Below are 23,138 nucleotides of genomic sequence, written 5' to 3'. Positions count from 1 at the left end.
ATCCACTACCACCCTCTGGGTGCGGCCCTCCAGCCAGTTGGCGACCCATTTGACTGTGTGGGCGTTGACACCACAGTCCCCCAGTTTCTTAATGAGAACGGGGTGAGAGATAGTGTCGAAAGCCTTCCAGAAGTCCAGGAAGACCATGTCCACTGCTACCCCTGCATCTAATGATCTGGTGATCTGATCATAGAAGGCCACCAGGTTGGTCTGACAGGACCTTCCACTGATGAACCCATGTTGGTTGCCCCTAAGCATACAGTCCCCTCCTGGATGTGTGCCAGCATAATTTTCTCAGCTTGCCTAGGATCGAGGTAAGACTAACCGGCCTATAGTTTCCTGGGTCCTCCTTCCTCCCTTTCTTGAAGATGGGAACCACGTTGGCCCTCTTCCAGTCCTCCGGCAATACACCTATTCTACAGCAATAGTAGGAAAGTGATTATTCCTACCGTGCTCATCCTCTACTCTACCTGCTGTGGTTTTCTCCTTGGTCTGGTGAAAGTAGTCATTCAGGAGTTCAGTTTTCTGCTGGGTGCCAGTAACCAGCTCTCCTGACTTGTTGCGCAATGGCCCCACACTCCCATTTGTTTTCCTCCTCTTCCCTATGTACCTAAAGGAGGACTTCTTGTTGTCCTTGATTCCCATTGCTAATCTAAGTTCAGTCGTTGCTTCAGCCTTTCTTATCTGTTCCCTGCAAATGCAGGGTGTTATGGAATAGTCACATGATTTCACGAGGCACTAAAATTAAAACCTATGCTGAAGGCAAATGTTCAACTTAGTGAAAACATCTGCTCTTGCATCATAGCAAAGACATTTTTTTTGTATTACAAAAGTTTACCTGTGCCCATTTATCATGATTTACTCCTAACAACCCTGTTTTCAAGGGTAAAAGCTTTTAGTTGCATGCATAAAAATATGAGGCTTAAGAAGGCAGTGCATGAAATCCCAGTATAACACTATCCTTTAAGCAAGGTATTTTTTGCCAAATTACAGATCTAAATCAAAATTGACCCACCATTACTAGAGCATCCCATTTACTGTAAGTGCAGCTTTGAGAGCCTCTACGCCATTCACTGCATTTGGAAAATGAAAGCCATCATTGCATTCTGCCAGAATGTCAAAGGAAACAAAGTTGTCAAAGTAGAAAAGAGCTATTTCAATATGACTGTAGCAGCTCTGAAGTCTGCATATACCAGAATCTTTAAGAGGGAAACTCTCACCCAAAAAAGCCCCATAGAAATTTGGCATTTCAAAAGGTGTAATGCTTAAACAAAGGACTGTTTTTGGTATGTAAGACAGTGATGTTGTACAATTCCATCCCAACAACTGAGCATAATTCCACGAGGAGAAGAATGATGGACAAGCATTTCATGCCGAGTTGTTAATGGTGGAACAAACAAAGGGTTTTCTGTAGATATAGATCAGCACCAAGAAATCATTTTTTTTTTTTAATCAGGTTGCACTATAAAGACATTTTCAATATATGAAGTAGTCCTGTAAGTTAAAAATAAACATGTGAATTTGTCACAGAATATATTCAATTTTAGGGGAGGGTTGAGGGGGAGGGAAGCAGAGGGAAAGAGGAAAGAAAGCAGAATTTGCCGCTTCGCATTTATAAAACAACTGTTCTTCTCAAACCTAAATGCAATATGCTGCAACACCTGGCAAATGACTTGATAATACAAGTTTGCTCAGGTGTTCTCTCAAAGTGCAATTTTCTTCTGCTGTTCCTGAAAACATTCCTCTGGAAACAAGATACTACCTAGCTTGTACATTTGCTTGTCTTCAGCTAGTTTCCAAACAGCAGCAACAAAAATAAAATACAAATACAAATGGTCTTTGATAGCAACTCTCCACGCCAGAAACTGCACTGAAGTCAAGGAGCGGTCACAGGCATCCAAACCTTTGTGAGAACGAACAGGAAAGGGAACAGAGTGCAAAAATAACATTAGTGCTTTCTGATACAGCTGTGTTAGGGTCACTTGCCCACTGGGAACTGAACTTCCGCTACCTACGCATCTCACAAACTGAACAGCCCTAACTAAGACTGAACAAGCGCAGTCCTCAATAGGAAATGCTGTTTCCTATTACCTAGTCTGTGCTCTCTGACTGCTCCCTTTCTCATTCCAATGCCTACATTCCCAGCTAGTTCGCTCCATGAAACAGCCAAATTATAAATATACGTCTGCAACAAATTCTTAAGGCCCGGGTGAGGCAAAATGCCAGGAACTCTGAAGCCTAATTTTACAGTTCTGTAATGCAAACACTACAACTGAAGGACTATCAATGCTGTTCATTATAATCCCCTCTAATGTCATTAAAACTTTTGCACCAAAAATCCCATCCGGGCTAAAACTTGGCAGATAAAAATCTATGTCCACTGCAGGTTGGATTATTCATTTAAAAAAAAAAACCGAATTAGGGGTTTGGGTTGGTAGGGAAGAAGGAGAGGGGAACCCCACACCTGAGGAAGTAATCCCAAAAGTATCAGAGCAAGTTCCAACAGCACACTATCTCTACCTTTTCTGACCTACACCAGCTTGGTATATATGCTGGATCAAAATTAATCTGGGGAAATCTGTTTGCTCTATTACAGCCAAAAAAGTAGGTAAAACCTCTTGTGGCTTGAAGTTACAAAGCAGCTTGAAAAAGGGGAAACTGAAGGATTAAGCTCCTTACGTCCTCTTCAATATGGCAGAGGGGAGAGAGATGGCTATGGCCCAAAAGCTTGAATTCTTTTTATTTTACAAAGCGTCTCAGAGGCACTCACAGGTATAAAGCAGGGTGGGTATAGTGCTCAGACACTGCCAATAAAGGGTCCTAGTCCAGGTCCAGTTCCTGATCTCACAACCTGGTTAAAAACCAGGCCTTGTTTTTTCAACTATGGCTGTTCAATAGGTGGCTGAAGCCAAGGCTCCCTGGCATAGTGCCTGCCTGTTCTTTCTTGTACAAATGCCAAGAGAGACTGATTAGCACATTATACAAGCAGAGTACAAATTATAATTAAATACAGAGCAACCTCCCTTACAACACAATTACTGATATGGGTGAGTTGGGCTGACAAACTTCTTCTTCCCAGTCCCCCAGGGAACAGGGACTTCCACAGTCACTTGAGCCCAATCCCTGCTGCTGCAAGCAGAATGGACATTATAAACATGAGCAGCATGGCGGCCTCATTGGTTTTCTCCTGTGCCCTCCTTTCGAGAGCATTCACTCTACCAGAGTCAGAAAAGAAGCTACAAATGAGAGAGATAAATATCCTTCCTCTATCCCACCTTACTCCTGTGCCCCATACTTACATGTACAACCCAGAAACTCACATTTCAAAAGGTTTGGGAGAAAACTGCCCCAAACCAATGCCAGATTGGACGGTGCTCCAGTCCACTCCAATGAGAATTCAGGGGACACAATTATGCGCAATTGACGGCAGCCTCCCCATATGGCAACTGTGTTTTCACTACACCAAAAAGTATGTTGGTGTTTTCATAAGGGCCTTTTATTCATTTGCTTTTCTTCCACTGACCAGGCTGATTATTACCATCTCCATTCCATGTCCTTCCTAGCTTAAAACCATGTTCTACTTTCCTAGCTTAAAACCATGTTCTTCTAAATAATCCCATGTAGTAAAAGCACGGAGCTCTTCTGTCCTGACTGATAGAGCCCATTTGCAATTATTTAACAAGAAGAACCATCATTACACAGAGCTGGTTTAGGATAATCAAATCCCTGTTAGTTTACCTCAATTTACACATCATAAGTGTGACATTTATATAAAGTAACTAAAACTTTCTGCATTTAAATTATGCCGTAATAAAATTACAGAAACAAAAGGAGAAGCTGACCCAAAGAGAAGCCCCTTCCCCCCACCCCCACCAAACCCAACTGCTGCTTTAGGGTCCTCTAACCTGGGCAGACCAGGCTCAGGAATAGCAGCAGCAGCAGCAGCAATCTGCAGCCTGATTTTGCCAAATCAGTTCTGCAACACTGGCTTCTGCAACACATGCTGATTTAGTGAGGAGTACTTAAGTCAGGATTTTCCAGCAGAACAAATCCCAGTGGCAGTCACAGATGCTACAATGCCATGTGATTAATGTACTGGCCCATTACAAACGAGGATGTGAAGCGCAGGTAGTCCTGAGAGCCTCCTGGAGAAGTTTCCCTGCAGTTTTCAGGAACCTAACAGATTCATCTTATGACCCAGCCACTCAGAATACAAGAGCAAGCTGTTACATCCCCCCCATGTAACCAAACTAAGAAGAAACACCACATGGTCCAGGCCCCTGCCAGGGCAATCCATCCAACAGCCCTCTGTATTAGTAACTCTCAGAGGCAGACACCATGGTCATGAAGAACTTTAAAACCACCAGCTGGTCGCTCAAGCCTGATATATCCAATTTTCATCCCCATTTTGCAAAGGAGGAAAATTCAGATGCAAATGCTTCCAAGTGTGTACACACATTTGTGTGTGTACCTGAGTTAGTAAGGAAAAGTGCTCAGGGCTGTATACAAGCACAGGAATCCTTAGACAGCGCGTGCACGCATACATACATACACACACACACACACACAAACACACAGAGTGTTTGGAGTGTACATGCTATTTAAAACACTCTTCTGAATGGATCACACAGGAAATCCACAACAGGGCTGGGAATACAACCCAGGGGTCCTGAATCCCCATCCGTACTCTATCCCATCAGCACTTTTAGCTTTTTTCACAGTATGTTCAACTCCTTGCCCAATTCAATTGTACAGCTAGATTTTTAAAAGCACTCCTCCAGTCACTGTTCAGGGGGTGCACATACTTGCAAGCTGCATCTATGCTGACATTTTTCAAAGAGTACCCCACTGGCGTGGCTCTGACAGGACTGGTGCTGTCGCATGGCATCCCAGCAGGTCAAGAACACACCTGACCCCTGCAACACTAGAAGGGACAACAGCAGGAGACTTCTTGAAAAGTGCTAATAAAGAAAGACATTCACATTTCAATAATATACAAATGTCATCCAGCAAATCAAGCTCTTCAGAGTTAATCAACACCCCACCCTGATCCTCCACCCTAGAAGCAGGAGAGGCTCAAGATCTCATCCTCACTCCAATAATTGACTATTACTTATTCCTAAAGCCTCTCAACCATGGTTGATGTTTTGCTTTCTCTGGAAGCATAGTCATTTAAGTCGCTTCTTTGCCAGAGACCATAGTAATTTTTCTTGTTTCCATTCCACTGCTATTTTTCAAACCACTATAAAGTCAAATTTAATAAGTGCCTCAACTCCTATAGCTTTCTATTTATAATACCGCAAACACCTGCTTTGTGATCTAAGCAAACATCTTTCCAACTTTTATAGATTCATTCCCATGGTGCAAAAAAAAAATCTCTGTAAGCTACAGTGGTTTCAAGAAGCATGCCAAAAAAAACTGCTGTGTGAGGTGTACCACATCAAAAGTTGGTCAGTAGTAGCTATTTAAACATTCTTCACCTTAGGCAAAACTCAAGAGAATCAACTAGTAAGTGGCTCTTCTGGACACCTCACTACATGCCCAACCCACCCTCTTCTGCATCCTCAGTTACAAAATGTTGAGCCTGATCCAAAAACAAATGGCAATGGGGACCTCACTGCATACCTATGACTTTTTCTTCCCATGGTACCCAGTCAGAGACTAGGACCTCATCATACTGTCATAAATAAAACAAAAAGATGGTTTCCAGTGCACAGAGCTTCCCATCTGCATAAGACAGGTGACAACTGATAAGTACAGACAAGCCACGGGAACGTTGGGAAACAACACTGGTCAGCATGGTGGCCAGTGAACCCAGAACATCAGCTATCTAACCAGTACTGCAAAACTTAAGTTTTACAGAAAGACTGGAAGAGAATAAAGATACTAAGGACAGGAAAGCTACCAGAATTATGACTTCACAAATAAGGATGGAGAAAGCATTCTAGTCAGTGTTGAAAAGGCCCCAATTTGGCCAACATTTACTTTTCTGTTTGATTTGGTGCGATAGGCACAAGTTAAGCACATAGAAGAAAGTTTGCAGGATGGGGTTTTGTTTGATTTTCCTCAGGAATTACGCAATTTAAACACCAAAACAGATGGGTGGGGGAGGAAATCTTGGAGAGATTTATGATCACTGCTTCAGACTGAGAAATGAAAGAATTCCCACTTTTCTCTCAATGGCCTGCCAAAAATAAGGACCTTGATATTCCAAATACTTCTCTCTTCCGATACAGATAAATGGTTTATAGCGAGTTAAAAGGCAGGGCATGGGGTTACTGTCCATCTGCAGTCCATCACTTATCCCATGATAAGTGAGCTGAGCCAAACTGCAGTAATACACCCCTCAGTGCAACAGGTATAGCTTTCCCTTACAGCAAGAAACAGGCAGACAATTCCTGTGAGGCAGCAGCTCTACTGTAAGGCCACTCTCCACTTTTTAACTTGCTGTCATTTGCTGGTCCATCACCTTGAAAATTAGCAAATGTTTATTCCAGAAGCAAAAGGACACAAATCACCAGGTTTTCTTTGGACATTATAATCAAAGAAGGCACAAACCCATTTTTCTTCCTTTGCAGACCTCCTTCCTCCACATCCCCTCCTAGCCTCTAGCAGAAACTTCACAGTTCTCATCCCAGATCTCTGCAGCTCAGGTACATTCCCCTTCTCCATTGCTCCCTTTGGAAATGTTACTGAAGTGCAGGGATCCTGGTTTTCTGCTATTTAAAAAAATCCCCAATTTTCGGTAAAAAAAAAGCAAACAACCACCCCAAATCCATATTTTTCCATGATTGAAATGAATCGCCACTAATATATAGATACATATCTACAGCGGCGTTTCATTTTACATCACAGAAAAATGTGGATTTGGGGTCACTTTTAATATCAAGAATTGGAGATTTTTTGAAATCAGAGAAAACCAGGATCCCTGCTGATGCGTCACAATTGCTATGCCAAATAAATCACCTAGGGGGTAGGAAAGAGGCATGCAAGCCATGTTTTATGTTTCTGAGCCTACTGATAACATATGTCATTTCTAGTTTTGGAGCAACAAGGAAAACTTAAAATGGCAAATGCTGCTCTGCCTCCCATCCATAAATTAGGAGTGACAACAGGAGATTATTACTCATTCACTCAGAGTGTCTGTTTGGCCCCGAGAGAACTGGCTTTATTCCAATGGCTGACAAACACTGGTTAATATACATGTAAATGTTTTATTTCTCTCAGAGTAAGCAATTTCACAAAATGAAACACCGAATTAAAGACGAGCCTGGTTTTCCTGCTGATGCCTGTCTCAGCTGCAGTGTTGCTAAAAGCTATTGCAATCTTTTTCACACTGATTCAGCAGGGGAAAGCCACCATTTCTTTTGATAATGAGACAATTTCACTGTAGAAACATCAAAGCATTTTGTATAAATATTAATCACAGGCGTTCTTCTGGAATTAACACAGGAGGGAGGCTGATTTATATGGGGCTCCTGTGTTGACCTGATAGACCAATACGTATTGAGGAACTAAAGCAACCTGTTGTTTGGTACAACAGCCAAGAACAAGTTAAACCCCCCCCCTACAATTTCCATTGCAAAAGGGTATTTTCAAATGCATTTCACAGTTCATAAGGCGCAGGAAGGGAATCTTGTCATGCGAGTCTCCAAATTTCGTGGCTGAATACAGCAAGTACATTATTTTTCTTAGAAAATTATTACTAACGTCTGAAGGGGAACAGAATGAAAGGATGTGATAGGAGCCAAAAAATATTTAGCTCGGAGATAAACAGAAGTGCCATAACATGAAAAGGGGAAAACTGATTTTAGATAGATATAATAATGTTTTATCAAGGTGTTCAGTCCATGTTCATCACTGCTGAATCTGAATTTAAGAGCAAACCCTGGCTACTCCCAACTGCCTCAGTTCTTGGGCATGATGGTGCAACAGCACAGCTGAGGTTGCAAGAAGTACATTTGGGAAGGCCACACAGGGCATACACAGTTCAGGAAATTCCTGTGAGGCTCCCTGCATTGCCATGCTAGACAGATAAATTGATCTACCATTAGATGGATTCACCAAGCATCCATAAAGATCCAACTTGTGGTTGGATGTCTGCCTACTTCCTCTCCCTGCTATGTACTCTAAAATACATGAGTTAAGAGAAGGTTAAAAAGCTCCTAACATCCAGAAACCCTGGTTTTAATCTCTCTCCAGCAGCACCAAACCTATCTAATATTTCAGAAAAAGCAAACTTACAAGGAATACAAAATAAGTTAAAGAAACCTTTAACTTGCTGGAAATCAACAGTAGGAAGTAGAAAGCTTTTAAGAAACAACTGGGGCAACTGCAATCAAAATTCATCTCTGTCAAGTGAAAAAAGCACAAGGTGAATAAAAACAAATAGGAAGTAAAACTACAGACAGGAGACATCTAAAAAGACAGGAAAAACTCAGCAGAGCCATACATGGGGACTGCAGCAATACATTTAAAGAAGAATGTGGGGCCCTCATCCTGCAACATGTTCCAGCTGTTTTACTGAAGAGCAGTGACTTCAGCCAGGGCTAAACATGGTGATAAGAGTTCCTGTTCATGCAGCGGTCTGCTGGACTTGAGCTGTATGATGGCAAAAAGGATGAATAGAATTAAATTTAGGGTGGGAAAAAATTAGCAAGATTTTCTGTTCAAAGCGAACAGGAAAAAGCAGCACAACCATGGGATGAACAGCTACATAAATTAAAATCACTTTCAAAATGGTATTCGTGTTTACTTTCCAAAATACCGTAGATTTATGTATACCTATAACAAGATATTCCAGGGCTTGTAACTGCTGAAATAAGTGCGACTGGATAGCTTACTGCACGCAGCTATGCACTTTGCATCCTACAGTGCACCCTGCAGTGTTGTATTTACATAAAATACAACCCCCACTCCCTGTATATTACTGCTTACATAATACATTTAGAAGAAAAAAAAAAAAAATCACACAGGGAGCCTGCTGAATGGAAGGATGACAGCAGAATGAGTCAGTGCTGGATTCAATAAGGAAAACATTTTTAAATTTATTACAGAGTATCACCTGAATGCTCAACTTTGTATGTGGCTGCAATGAACAACACACTTCACTGACCTGCCAGAGCAAGCACCTCTCTATAAAAGGAGATGGCACTATTACTAGAGAAGCTACCAGTTAGATATCAATGGGCACTATACCCGACAGATTTTAGCTCTATCTGATAGCTAACCAGATTTCTTAATAGGCTTCCTTGAGTTTCCGTGATGTCAGATCACACCGCGTGCAGAGCTTGGATCACATAATTTCTATTTCAATATATACTATACCCTTCCTCTGCTGCATTCTATTATAATTTTGGCTACTGAGGTTTACGATCCTATAGGAAGACCAAATGGAAAGCCACAAGTTACATAAGCAGTCAGCATATTCACTATTTGCTACTGACCTCTCAGTAAAAACAGAGCCTTGAGAAAGATCGATTTCATACTGCACACTTGGATTTTTCTGAAAGTCTGAAGTTAGTTTATTCCAGGTGTACTACTTCCTCTAGCCCCAAACAGAATCGGTCTCATTTAAAATGCAGAATGCATGACGGGAGACTGCCCTTCCTGGCATCATTCTTTCCCCACTAAAGGAAACAACTTCACAGGACACAAGCCTTGAAAAAGAAGCATCTTTACTCTATATTCTTGTCTTACAGCACTCAAAACCTCAAGCTTATTTCCCCCAAACTACTCTTTCTCATTATACGGTTAAACCTTTTCAAGAAGGGAGTTTCATTAACATGCAAAAAGAACGCTTTGTTATTTTTACCATGTGATACAGGGACAGGGTCAATTTGAAATCGAGTCAGTTTCAGGAGGCAAACTGAAGGTTGCCTGAGGCCTTATACCCACTGGCGGATTAACACATGGGCTGGAGGGGCCTGGGCTCAGGAGCCCCTGCCAATCAGAGACCCCCTGGTGCCCAGGTTCCCATGGGAAATGGCAGGTTTCCCCTTGCAGGTGGGCAGCGTTCCAGCCTACAGGGGGCTGCTGGAGCGAGACGCAGGGGGCGCCACACGCACATGGCCTGGAACACAGCTGGGCAGTGTGCTGAGCAGCTCCCTTCAGGTAAGTGTATGGGAGGGAGGTGGCATGGGAGGGGCAGATCGAGGCCCCCACAGTGAGGAGGCAGTGGGGCTAGGGCTGGCGGCACTGCCCAGCCAGGGTGCTGTGTGGGACCCAGGGCTGGGGTGGGGAGTGGGATGCAGCCACAGGTGGCTCGTCCGGGGGCATGGGGAGGGGGCAGCTCCCTGTCACTGTGCACAACCCCAAGGGATGCATGGGGGGCATGTGCCCCTCCCCCATATTTGTACATAGGGCAGATGTGGACTGTTCATTGTGGGCTCGGGACTCTCCGCTTTGCTGCCTTTGCCCCCGGGGCCCTGTGCCAGCTACAGTGGGGGCGGTGAGTTGTGCACCCCACTGCTGGGTGGGCAGGAGACACGTGGCCCCCAGGGCAAAGGCAGCACGGCAGAGAGCACCAAGCCTGCAGCCCGCATCCACCCTCGCTCTGCTCAGCTCTGGCCATGGCAGGGGGGACTGCAGGAGGGTAGGGGGCAGGGAGGAGAGGCAGGCATGTGCCACCCCACCCAGCTGGGTCCACCCAGCCTCCCCCGTGGGGCAGTGGCCCAACACACCACTGGCAGTACCAGGAGGGGAAGGGGCCCCTCCTCCAGCTGGAGCCCAGGGCCCCAATAAATCTTAATCTACCACTGCTTACACCTACCTCAGGATTTCCCTGATGATTTTTCAGACTCAGAACGATGCAACTGTGTCTTAAGTCCTGTACTGTTAATTGCCAAAGATTCTTCCTTAGCCTAAACAATGAAGACTTGACTTTCAAAACACTCCTTTTTTGAGTTTTCTATTCACGCCACTATTTCAAGGTACTGAGTGGCTATGGCCTGTAGCCCACAGACAACTATTACGTCTTCCGAACCAAAGATTTCCTAGCTTTCTACAGCTACCATTCTAACTCTATTATTTGATTTGTTATAACTACGTAAATAAGGTCTTAAAGTAAATGGATTTTAATGTGATGAAAGAACACTTAAGCTTCAAAGCATGGCCAGGGCATGAGAGAGAAGTTTGGGAGGCCTGGTACATCCTGGTAGGTAAGTGGACCCTCAAACCTCTCATTCCAGAAACTATGAGTGGCCTGATTGTGGGGGAACCAGTACCCCCATTGCCTATCTAACGTGCCATATGATTTCTACGATTGTACCTAACCCAGACCCAGCAGAACTCCACTTGACTAAAGTCAAATCTTTTTTGGCCAAATCACAGCAGACACTATTGTGTTGACAAACAAAATTGGATATGTTTGTAATGCTGGGCTCTGCAGCAAAAACATTATATTCACGCTACCATTGCTGGCAACAGAATTCAAAGGGACTTTAACACTCTTGCCCCCCATATTATGCCCTCTGGCATTCTGAATCCCAGGGGGCAGAAAGAAAGAAAGAAAGAAAGAATTAAGTGGAGAACCTACACTGCTCAGGAATACTGGACACCTTAACAGTTCCCAGAAGAGTGGTAACTCCTGAATGCTAACAGCTCTTTAAAGTTTTGTGGTAGTTAGTGGGCACCTTAGGACACCTTAAGATTTTCAACAGAAGCTGTAGCAGCCCTACCTGTGGATCCCCCAAACTATACAGAAGAAAGTTACAGCACTGAAGTAGCAGAGACTCACCTACTTCCCCATCTTCATACTCTTGTACATCCCTCAGCTCATATTTGGGGAATGGATGTCCACTCCTTCAAAAGAAAATTCTGGGGGGAATAGACAGACACAATTCCATACAAATTGTAATGCCCCAATTCCCACACACTCTCTCTCGGGTGACTGGATCAAAACTTTCCAGGATTATATAGTGTGAAAAATAGCCCAGAAACATAAAAGTTAAGCCACTGAAGAGCACATATTTTGTTGACTGCTTTCCTACAATAAATTTTTGAAAATGTACTGCATTTCCTTCACTCAGACAGTGTCTCAAGTCAAATGGATACCTCTTGTGGACCCTCCTTTAGTTTTCAAGTCTGCTTCTCAAGTCTAATGCCTTGGGAAGGCTTAATGCTCCAGCCATTGCCACTCTTTATATAACAAAGAAAAAGAGAGTTGGAAAGGTTCATTTTAACTAATCAGGCCACTCACAATCCAGTTCTTCCCCTGAATTCTTCCTCTGATGCTTGCTGGTACTTGTATGGGGTTGCAAGAACCATAGCTGTGAAGATACTTGTCTCTTTTCAAGTGCTGTCTCTTTCAAAGTGCTACGGCTCTAGGTCTGAATAGGCAGCCTTTAAATGGACTCGACCTTGCCTCCTGAGAGTTGGAATAAGCATTTTTAAAAATGCCTCAGCTCCTGTATAGAATGATCCTGCATTCCAAACAGATGATGTTTAAAATCTATTTATTTTTAATGTTTGCTTTTGCAACCTGAGCATGACGAGCCACATATGTTTCAGAAGAGGCTTACTCAGCACGCACGGGCCCCTACAGCAGTGCCCTACGGTAACACTGACTCATAAGTGCCCAGGGTACTTGGATGAAAAAAAGGAAAGGACAGGTGAAAGGAAGCTGCAGGCTGACAGCACACCCTATATTTAAATCATCTGCAGAATGGATTTTAATACTAAAAAAACCCAACCAACCAATCAAACAAAAAAAACAACTAACCTTCCAGACTGTATACCCCCATCACATTTGGGCCTGAAACTTCATTGCTCAGGTGTCCCAAATTCCCACTTAGGGAAATGGAGGTAGAAGAATCCAGAGCCAGACTCCTGCAAGAACATGGACATTTGAAACTTATGCCAAGGCGCCTCCAGCAGCAAAGGAGGAAGAGCTGCTGGGCTCTTTTCAGTGTCACCATAAAGGCAGAAAAAAGGATATGTTACAGCCAGAAATTATAGAGCAAAAGGCTGTTTTGTCATGCACACTAGTCAAACAGACAAGCACTGACATATCTCTCTTACAGGGGAAAGATGGGAGGTTTTTAAAAGGCAAATAAGGCATTTATGTAAGCATTTCCCACCAAAAGTTGGGCACACCTAACTGCTTCCTGAGACTCTGAAATCCTTCCTTAAGTATATATAAAAATCAAAGATTCATTTCTTTAGAACAGGGGCGAGTCATTATTTCAGGTGGAGGGCCACTTACTGAGTTTTGGGAAGCCACCAAGGGCTGCATGACAGGCAAACGGGGCAGATAAATATTTATTTTTTAAATTTTTTAGGGGCCCTGCAGGCCGGATAGAATGGCCTGGCAGGCTGCACCTGGCCCCTGGGGTTCAATTTGACCACCCCTGCTTTAGAAGCTCTTGAGTGCATTGGTAACAGCACACTCCACTGCAAACAGGATACAGATTTTGCAAGTCAGGTGTACTGTTTTCCCGACTTTTTTTTTTTTTTTTTGCAGTTCAGTCAGCTTAGCCACTGACAAGTAAGTTTTGCCATCTAGTTCTCTCACCTCAGCAAAATATTGCTACATTGGGGAGGGGGTGGAGGTTTGCATGAGCATAAGCATTTACAAGTAAATATCAAGCTGATTATACCTGACATTTTACACACAACACAAAAACGCCTATTAAAATGCAGGACTTAAAAGAATTAACACGCCACAGCCATTTTCAACACAAAGGAGACTTATCAGTGGCTTAACCTGAAATCTTGTCAATTTAAACCCATGTGAAGTGGACGGGGAAACCGTCTCAGGCACCACATCTTCCCCCCCTAGGATGCCTGCCAAATTTTCAGATTTCACAGCCAACATTTTCTACTTTGTTAAGTATTTCTCTCTCTCTTATCACTGTGGGAAAGACTCTAACCAAGGGGTAAAGCTGGCTCAAGCCTTGTCTACTGCCTGAAATAAACAGTAACAAGCTGCACCCATCAATCAGGGGTAGCTGTATCAGCGTCAAACCCTGCCACGTAGGCAAACAAAAACTTAAATGCACTCTCTATATCAGTGGTGCTCAACCTTTTGGCCCCATGAGCCAGATGTGTGATGCAAGGCTTGTCTGCAGGCTGGATTGGGCCCTGGGCTGCCCCTTCCATAGCCTGCGTGCCAGGACTGGGTCCCAGGGGCCCGAAGCCAACCGCTCCTGCCCCCTGCATGCCAGAATGGGTTCCAGGGGGTCTGTAGCCTTCTCCTGTGCACTGGGATTGAGTGCTGGGGCCTGGTGCTGCCCCCTCCTGCCCCCCGCATGTCAGGATTGGGACTTAGGAGGGAAGAGGGGAAGGCACTGGTGCTACACCAGATCCAGGGCACAGGGCCCCGGGCTCTCCATGGATCCAACGATTTGGCAGCAACATTTCTGGACCCGGGCAGAGTCCTGCAGTCTAGATGACATGGGGCCACAGGACACAGGTTGAGCACCCCTGTTCTATGTTAATCAGTACATGTCCCTATGCAGAGTCACTGCAAACTTTTCCAGTGCCTGGAGCATAAAAGGAGAGCATGGGGGGAAAGGGGCATGAAGAGAGCTGGAAAGGAGTCTTACCTGCTTGAGCCTGCCTTGCTTGGGTGGCAGGTGCTACTGCTGTTGCTGCTTTAACAGCACAGGTTGGGACAGGCCGCAGCACCAAGGCCCCTCCCCAGTACCGCACTTGCCCTCCATCCTGGAGAAAGGGCTGACTCTCCTACAGCAAAGCCTCCCAGAGGGAGGGAGCATCACTCCACCCCCCCCCCCGTCACACAATCAGGTACATTGCTTGGTATGGCATTGCCCCTGCCCAGCCCCCTATGGACTGGGCTACGTGGTTTTACATGCTGTGGAAAGAATCCTGGGAGAGGGGGTCATATTATCACTTCCTCCAAGTTGGTACCCTGGCTGATGCCATTCTCACCCTGCCCTGCTTACTCTGCTGTCCCCCATGTAATCCTGAGAGATGAGACCAACTGAAGCTGCACTGATTACACTTGGCAATAGCCTGAATACAGCAGACAGGGCTTTGAGATCAACAGAAAAACAGCTTCCCGTTACCTTTCCCTTTTCAAATGCATAAATAAACTGAACAAACAGAGGAAGTGTCTCCATCCCCTGCCCCAAGTCCTATAGTAAATCTGTGTCTAACTTGCAAAGTTTAGTCAGAAACATGATTTAAACTGATAGTTCAAAAAGAAAAGTGAATGGCTTGCTGTGCCTGAGACTGTGAATTTGACACAGGAAGTTTAACATGGTTCCCTCAGCAGTTATAGGTCTGCCACATTTGACATTTTTGCTCCTCAAACAAACACGCACACTTCTTCCTGAAATGCATATACATGGATAATCCCACATGCAGTAAGAGTTACAGTCTACGTTCCTCGATTGCCTTAAGAAGTTAACACTATAGCCCCATGATCAGGGAGGTAAAATTAGCTGGGTTACAATTACTGGATTGACATCACAGTTTAACTGTACAAAATCAGGCTTAACCACTGAATAAGTAAGCCAAAAGAAAGAGACTGAATATAAAGAAACTGATTAACAATTGTCTACAATTCAATGACAGTAATTACAGTCTGCCAACCTAAAGTCCCCAAGCTCTCTCCTACTGGTGAGTATATCCTTCAGTTTCTGTTCGAAAACCTGCCAGGTTACTACACGCAGTTAACCAGCTGTGATCTTATGCTCCAGGGTGGCTGCACTCTGGTAGCAGCTGAGTGGATTCCAGTTTCCAAACAGATCCCAGGTCTGTAAAGACACAGACAAGTACTGTATTTACTTGAATCCAAGATGACCCTCCCCCACTCCAATAATTAGGATTTTTAAATGAAAAATGTATAATTTTATTATAATTTCCTAGGTATAACATCTAATTACTAGAAGGCCACCTTAAATTTGTCCGCCCCAGTGCTACAGCCTGGAAAACAGCAGCAAGGAGATAAGCGGCAGGGTGGTATGTCCCCCCCATCCTCCCCAAGGTGCCTGTGCCTGTGCCCCTTGCTTTCCCACACCACTTGCCACTCCTTCCACCTGACCCCCATGGTGCCTGTGCCCTCTCAACACCTGCCCTCACCTACCCCCTTCCCTGCTCCATTTGCTGAGCTCCCCCCTCTCCCTTCCCCTGCCAATTACCATCCATTGGGGCTTGGGCTCTGGCTTTCTGTCCAGCCAGTGAGTAGCAGCTACTGTGGCAGTGGCCCCGGCCCCAGCTCCTGGACTGGGTTGGCATTAGAGCTAGGACTAAGGCCAGAGCTGCCACCACCTGTCCAGAACTGCAACTGAGAGTTAGTGGCTGGGGGAGGAGGACAGAAGTAGCAGAGGCAAATGACAGGTGGCACAGGCTGAAGCGGAGGCTATGGCTCCAATGCCAACTTGAGGCCATGGCCAGGCTGGAGAAACTGCCTGTTCCCCCTCACTCACATGGGCTAAATAAAAGTATATATATATGAATCAGGATAAAAGTTCAAAGGAAGTAATGACCTATGATAGCCTTTAATGCTGTAGGCACCATGAAAAGAGTAACATTTGCTGTGCTGATTTTCTTCAAGTGTGCCACAGTGCAGTCACACCTCTTTAACCCTAGTATATTTGCACCATAACAGATTTGTTTTCAGCACTGCTGATGGTTAAAAAAAAATCAGCTAGATAAGTGCTTGTAAACATCAGTAGTGAGGCAATGAGGAGTCCCAGTCAAAGTGCCTTGGCTAAGCAGCTGCTAGACTTTCAAGAAGGGCACAATGGAAATAAAAACCCTAGGCAACAGCCCTCGTCCCTCCATCAAGTTATTTGTGCCTTGAGCAAAGGATGCCACATTCTTACTTTCCTTGGGACAAAGACACAAACACATTGGTTGAGGCAGAAGCAGCTTTTACAACTGATGCTGCTCTTTATTCCACACTCTTTTTTGTGAAATACAGAGACAATTTTGAGCAAAGCCTTTGGGAAAAGAGCTTTACTCAAAATCACTAGTCCTCTGTCTAGCACAATGAGAGCGGAGAATGCAAATTAGTTCCAATAAAAGCAGCTGGCAATCAATAGGGGAGGGCTGGACTCCAAGAGTGAAACTGGCTCCTCTGAGGATAAGAGTTAAAAGGGGGAAAATATAAGAAGATGAAAGCAATGAAAGAGCAAGTGTAAACAACACCTAAAAGGAAAAAAAAAAGGAGAAAAATCAAATGAAAAGAGGAGTGACAAAGAACAGTTCTGGGGAGAAGTTCCAGGGGAAGGAAACCCAGAACACAATTAGAGTGCAGAGGAAAGGATCATTAGGAAAAAGAAGTCTAATGGAAAGATGTGCAATTCACACAGAAGATGAAATGAAGATCATGAAAGGAAAGATAAGAGGCTAGCTGGGACAATGGCTTAATGTACTAGTCATGAGCTCAAATTCCAGCCTACATCAAACATGTTATGAGCCTTGATAACGAGTGAGTCTCAGCTTCCTTCACAGTGCCCATCTGGATGAATCATAAAGCCATTGTGTGTACTTGTCTCTTTGTACTATCCGCCACGCTGGCTATTACCTGTCCTAACCAAGCATCTACTCTCCAGTTAGTCGTATCCTGCTTCTGAACTCAGCTATCCTACAAAGCCTACCATTAACAAACCACAGCAGCAAACGCTCAGGCAGCGCCCTGCCGCCACCCCCATAGAAACTGTTCTGTATGACAGAAACTTCCACCGAGTTTCCCTGTGTATCTGATCTGTACCACCTGTTTAGACAGCAAGTTCAGAAAATAAATCCTCCTTTAGCTTACAGAGAGGGTCCCTAATATTATACATGTGGAAAAATGGTGCTACTGGCAATCTCTGCTCAGGAGAAACCAAAAATAAAGTCACAGCAGCTACAGGTCTGGACTGAAGGGCATTTTAAAAATGCTGTGTGAGAAAGCTCACCTATTCATTGCTTTCTACCCACTCACCCTAATCTGGCTCTAGTTATGGCTTTTATCAATATCCCACACAGAAAGCTTAGCTAACTTTAATTCTAAGTTGCTAAACTGCATATCCCAGCAACAGTGCCTCCTGCAGAAAAAAGCACCAAGAAAATAAACAGCAAGGTCATTCAATGGCCCTTTCAACCAGAAGACTCCCAAAGCATCTTTACCAACACATGATACAAGATTACAACACTACCACACCAAATTGCAGCTAATTCTTCATTTAAACAGCACGTATCCTTTTTTACTTAGGTAGGATACTTTATTTAGACCAAGAAGTGATCTTACCTCTCCCTGAAACCTCATGGGAAAATCTAATCAACACAACTATTAACAAATTAATTGGCCAAATCTATTAAATATAAACACTGGTATTATCAAAACTGAAACAGGGAACAACTTCAAGCATCACCTACTCTGTGAAAAGTACCATTAGGCTTTTATGGCTGAAGCGTTTGAGACCATTTAGACCCTTTTGCTTTTAAAGCACAAAGCTCTCACACATGTACACATGACAAATGATAAGACTAACATAGGAAAAGAACAAGGGGGGGTGGGAGAGTAAGAGAGACCAGATGAAACAAAAAGCAAAAAGTGCAAAACTAAGTGACTTGGCGGGTAGAGGGAATCACAGACCAATATTAAATCGTACCACATTCTCACCCTCTGCAGACTCGGGTCTATCTGAAGGCCCATAGCAAACCCAACCCCCCTGAAAAGCTGATTTCAACTTCTGTGACTAAATGAAAAGCATCCCCACAAGCACCCAAGGTACTTCATCATCCTTCATTCACGTTCAGTAGTTGTTCTGGTGTTTGTCTAGATCAGGAAAATTTGCCCCACCTTATCTGCATGGATACAATTACACCCATACAAACACAGGGGCTTACAGTGATGTAGAGTACCTGAGCCACGGTCATGCTACTCTGCAACCAAGTGGAGGCAGTCATACCAGCACTGATTTCCCCATGCTAGACTAGCTCTTAGACTTCCAGAGATGTGGACAGCAAGGCCCTTCCATATGAGAATATGTGCTGGATTATGAGCTCAGGGGTCATCAGTGCGTCTCACTGCTGACTTTGCTCTTCTGCATAGGGATGCACAGCAAGAGAATTACTCACCTTTGCCAAGAACATAATGAAACGGTAATACAAAAAGACAAAGGCAGCAACATGGCTAGAGCAGCGGTTCTCAACGAGGGATCTGCAGCCCCCTGTGGGGCCACAGGCAGGTGTCAGGGTGTCCGCACTGCCCCCCAGCCCACCTTCCCTCCAGGGTAGAGCAGTGGCCTGAGGGGAATGGCGGCAGCAGTAGCCAGGCTACAGCAGCAAGGTAGAGCCGTAGCCTGGCACACAAGTGGCTGGTGACAGGAGGAAGTGAGAGTAGTGGCCCCCAGACCATTATGCCTTTCACTGCTGGTGACACAGCTGATGCAGGGGTCCCAGCGGTGGCAACAAGTCTTGTTGCCCCACTCCACCCTCCTGCACTGAGTCCTGCTCACTGGTGTGCCAGTCCAGCCAGCCTGCGGTCTCGTGCACTGTTGGCACACAAATCTGAGGGGATATATGCCCCCCACGCCTCTGCAACACATCACCTATGCCCCCCTGCAATACTGTGTATTCAGAAAAACAGTTGGTGTGGTACAGGTGGGCTGTGGAGTTGTTATAGCATGCTGGGGGGGACCTCAAGAAGACAAAGGCTGAGAAGCCCTGGGCTAGAGAATACCACACACAAGGGAACCCCTCACATGTAAAATGCCACCTATGGATAAAGGCCCATGTCTATATTTTAGGAACTCCTACCATTCTAACAGTCTTGCTGTGCCCAGCACAGGCATACCAGGGTTGGACGGGCAATGCAATAGCACCTGCAGAGGCCAGGTCATGCCCTCACTCAAGCATATGAATTAGTCACACTGGGAATATTGAAGGCACATCATCAGGGATCTGGCCATCTGCCACCTGTCCAAAGACCATAATGGAACTGACACATCTGCCCCACAGGTGTCATGGGAGGTAGAAGAAAGACACTCAAAAAAAGTGAGTTATGAAGGCAAGTTAAAGTTTGGCCAAATGGACCACCCCACCTTACTTCTGGTCACAGCCAGCCACATAACCTCCTAGCACTACTACCACTGACACGGATACAAGAGCTTTGCCTACAGAACCAAGGCTATAAACAGAAGTTGCCAAATGAATTGGTTCAGCTGGGCCAGGATGCGCCTCACTGCACTGGGAGAACCAGACCTAACCCATGTCTTGCAGGGTCTGGCCCCTGCTGTTCCCAGTTTCCCTGCTTGCAGGGACACACCCTGAGTACATCTCTGCAAGGAGGGAAACCCCAGTACACGCTCCTCAGGCTTCAGAGGCCTGATCCCCAGGAATTCCCCATGCTGCATCAAGGCCCCTGAAGCCTTTGGAGCACCTGCTCAGGACAGCTGGAGAGCGCAGGCAGCTCTGGGTTGCCCATACACTCCCCCCTTAAAACAAACAGATGTCTGCTGCAAAATAGCAGCACAAATTAATACTTTCTGTTGCAGTCCAAGTTTGGGCCTTTGTGGTACAACAAAGGGCATGGACGTCTGTTTGCTTTCACTTTGTACCATCATAAAAATGTTTATGGAGGCACAAAGCGGACAAGTGTTTCCAGCCCAAGAAGTCTCCCACAGGTGCCTTAAAGCACACTCTTCCTTGTAGCCCAAGGTGCTGTTGGACATTCTGGATGCACCCTGCAGTACAGGAAGAGAAGCAAGAAGACTGCCTAACTCTGTGAGCCACAGAAAGACACTGGATGAGGAAGTGTCAAAGACATTGTCAGGAGCTCTTTGCAGGGAACAGCACTGTAACTACAGCAGCATTAATGCAGCCCAAACTGATGCAGGGCAGGCAGTAGGAATTAGTGGACAAAAACCCCTCTAGACCAGGTCAGCAGCTGGTTGTTATCAAAGGTGCCAATGAGGTCCAATTTACCAGTTCTGGGCCAGACAGAACTTTTCATCTCTGCAGAGAGCTGGACCTTACATCCCTTGATATCCCTATAGCTCTTTGAACACCATCACCCCAATTTGTAAAAGGACCAATATAACTTCCTTTGAAGGCAGAAATGCCCCCTTCCTCTGCTGGTCCCCAGTCGCTCTCACCCACACTGCAAACGGCAGCTACCTCTCCTCATCAGCCCTGCTCTCCGTAATGCTCAATGGAGGTTATTCCACCGGGCAGTGACTCTACTTTCAGCTGCTGCTCCCAGTGATGTGCATGGTGCAGCCTGTACTGCAGCTAGCCACTTGTCCAGCCCTGAGGCAGCAGAGACATGATGTTGAATGGGAAGATAGGGGATAGAAACAAACACAGAAACTGCACTGTAAAATCAATCATAAAATAATAATTTCACTGCAATACACCCTGTATCAGACACCATGGCCAAAAGATTTATAGTGCATTGTGCTGATCGTCCCATGAGCCAGATCATGTCACCTAATTAGCATGCTGCTCTTATCTGCATGCAATCACATTTCACTCTCTTTCTATTTAATGTGTGAAAAACAGTCTGAGGCAGAAAAACATTCTTTGGCATATTTTGCCAGCAAACTTACCCAGGCCACAAGTGTTGGGGAAACAATCACAGAGCCATTCCCATCTGTTGCTCTGCTCATCCCTAAAACAGCAACAACTACTGGGCATTATCTAACCACATACCAGTGCCTAACTGGCCAGCCACTGTCCAAAGTAGCCAAGGTCACATGGAAATCTCCACCCATCCTGCTGCTCTGGAATTATACTGCAATATCAACACTAGCCAAGCACAGGAGTACGAAGGTGCTGAATGTGGCCATGTAGCCACTGCTACAGGTTCCAGGTCTCAAACAACTCAGTCCTACCAGTCTGTGTTCATGAAGATTCACTTGTATGGCACGCAGACGCCTACCTGGACAGTGCTGAAAAATGCAGATGTCAGCTTCTCATCTTAGCTTACAAATATCCAGTAGTACTACTGGCATACACCCTCCACCATGCCCTGCAGCCGCCTTGTGCTCACTGTTCCAAAGCTTCAGCAAGAGAGTTTTTGCTGAGTAGCGTGTGAAAGCTGTTGAAAAAAAAGACTGGGAAAGAGCATTGCGATCAGAATTTCTCTGGGAAATCACTGGAGAATCCTGATGGATAAAGAAAAGTTGCTCTCTGCTCCCAAGATTTCCCTTCCCAAGAGGTGTTTTTAAATCTCCCACAAACCAAAGTACAAACTGCAACCAAAGCTGTGTGAACAACACTGTGACGTTGGCACTTTACACTGGTGCAATTACCAAGAGTTCAGTTTGCTAGCAAAGATGTGACCTTAAAGTCCAAAGCTTAAACACAGTTAAGAAACCTATTTAATATACGTTAGGTTCTCAGCTATACCACAAGTGACATATATCGTAACCGGGCCTCCAAAACAGCGCTTACTACAATGCACAACCCACAAGGGGCAAGAAGACATACAAAAAACTAGAACTCTTGGTTCCAAAATGATACCTTTTATTAGACCAACTGGAAAATGGCAAGAAAACCATCCTTTTCCATAAGCTTTCGGGATCAAGGTATCATTTTGGAACCAAGAGTTCTAGTTTTTTTGTATGTCTTTTCGTCTCAGACCAACACTGTGGCCAGGCACACCCCTGAGACAAGGGACAAGCACGTTTTGGCGCTTGCTCTGCCTAAGAACTCAACTTTTTAGCACAAACCAACTGCAAAATAAGTAGCAACCTGCACCCCGAGGCCGAGACAAAGGAGAGGGAGAACCCTGAACGGACGCGGCTCCGGAAAGAGACACACGTATGTTCGTCCGTGAATCGCCGCGCGCTCAGCCCGGCAAAGCAATCCTGACTCGATGGAGGGGTGACTCCGCAGTGCATCGAGACCCGCCACATGCACAAAAACTATCGCTGCGGGAAGCGGGGAAGGCACCTGGGCTGGCCAGGCGGGCGCAGCCACCCTCGTGCCTGCCGGTGACGGGCGACAAGCGCGATCAAGTGACACGGGCCCCCACGTGCGAAGCAGCGATCGCACGGCGCAGGGGGCAGCCCGGCCCGGCCCCGGCGTCTCCCCTCCCTTCCTCTCCCCGGCCGAAAGTTTGGCGGCGCGGGGGTCCGGGGCCAAGTCTGCGGGAAGTTGTCCCGCGGCCCGGAGCGCCCCCGACTCACCGCGCACGTGGGCGCCGGCCGCCGCCGCTGCTCAGCACCGCAGACGTG

The 23,138-nt window shown here is 45.5% G+C and overlaps 2 long non-coding RNA genes across 3 annotated transcripts in view; both read right to left on the bottom strand.

Moving 5' to 3' along the window:
- Nucleotides 1-21,899, bottom strand: part of LOC109306780 — an 89,838-nt gene extending 67,939 nt beyond the window's left edge. For both annotated transcript variants that reach the window (XR_002100106.1, XR_002100107.1), the window contains exon 1: nt 21,839-21,899. This is a non-coding gene — a long non-coding RNA (uncharacterized LOC109306780). The remainder of the gene's footprint in view (nt 1-21,838) is intronic.
- A 79-nt stretch (nt 21,900-21,978) lies between these two features.
- Nucleotides 21,979-23,138, bottom strand: LOC109306779. Its single transcript, XR_002100105.1, has 2 exons — nt 23,091-23,138; nt 21,979-22,013 (listed from the first exon to the last, which is right to left on the bottom strand). It is a non-coding gene; the product is annotated as an uncharacterized LOC109306779 (long non-coding RNA).

Source organism: Crocodylus porosus, unplaced genomic scaffold, assembly GCF_001723895.1.
Source record: "Crocodylus porosus isolate Cpor-Errol unplaced genomic scaffold, CroPor_comp1, whole genome shotgun sequence".
Classification (NCBI taxonomy): domain Eukaryota; kingdom Metazoa; phylum Chordata; order Crocodylia; family Crocodylidae; genus Crocodylus; species Crocodylus porosus.
The sequence above is the reverse complement of the archived record's forward strand: the minus strand, read 5'-3'. Positions and strand labels throughout refer to the sequence as shown.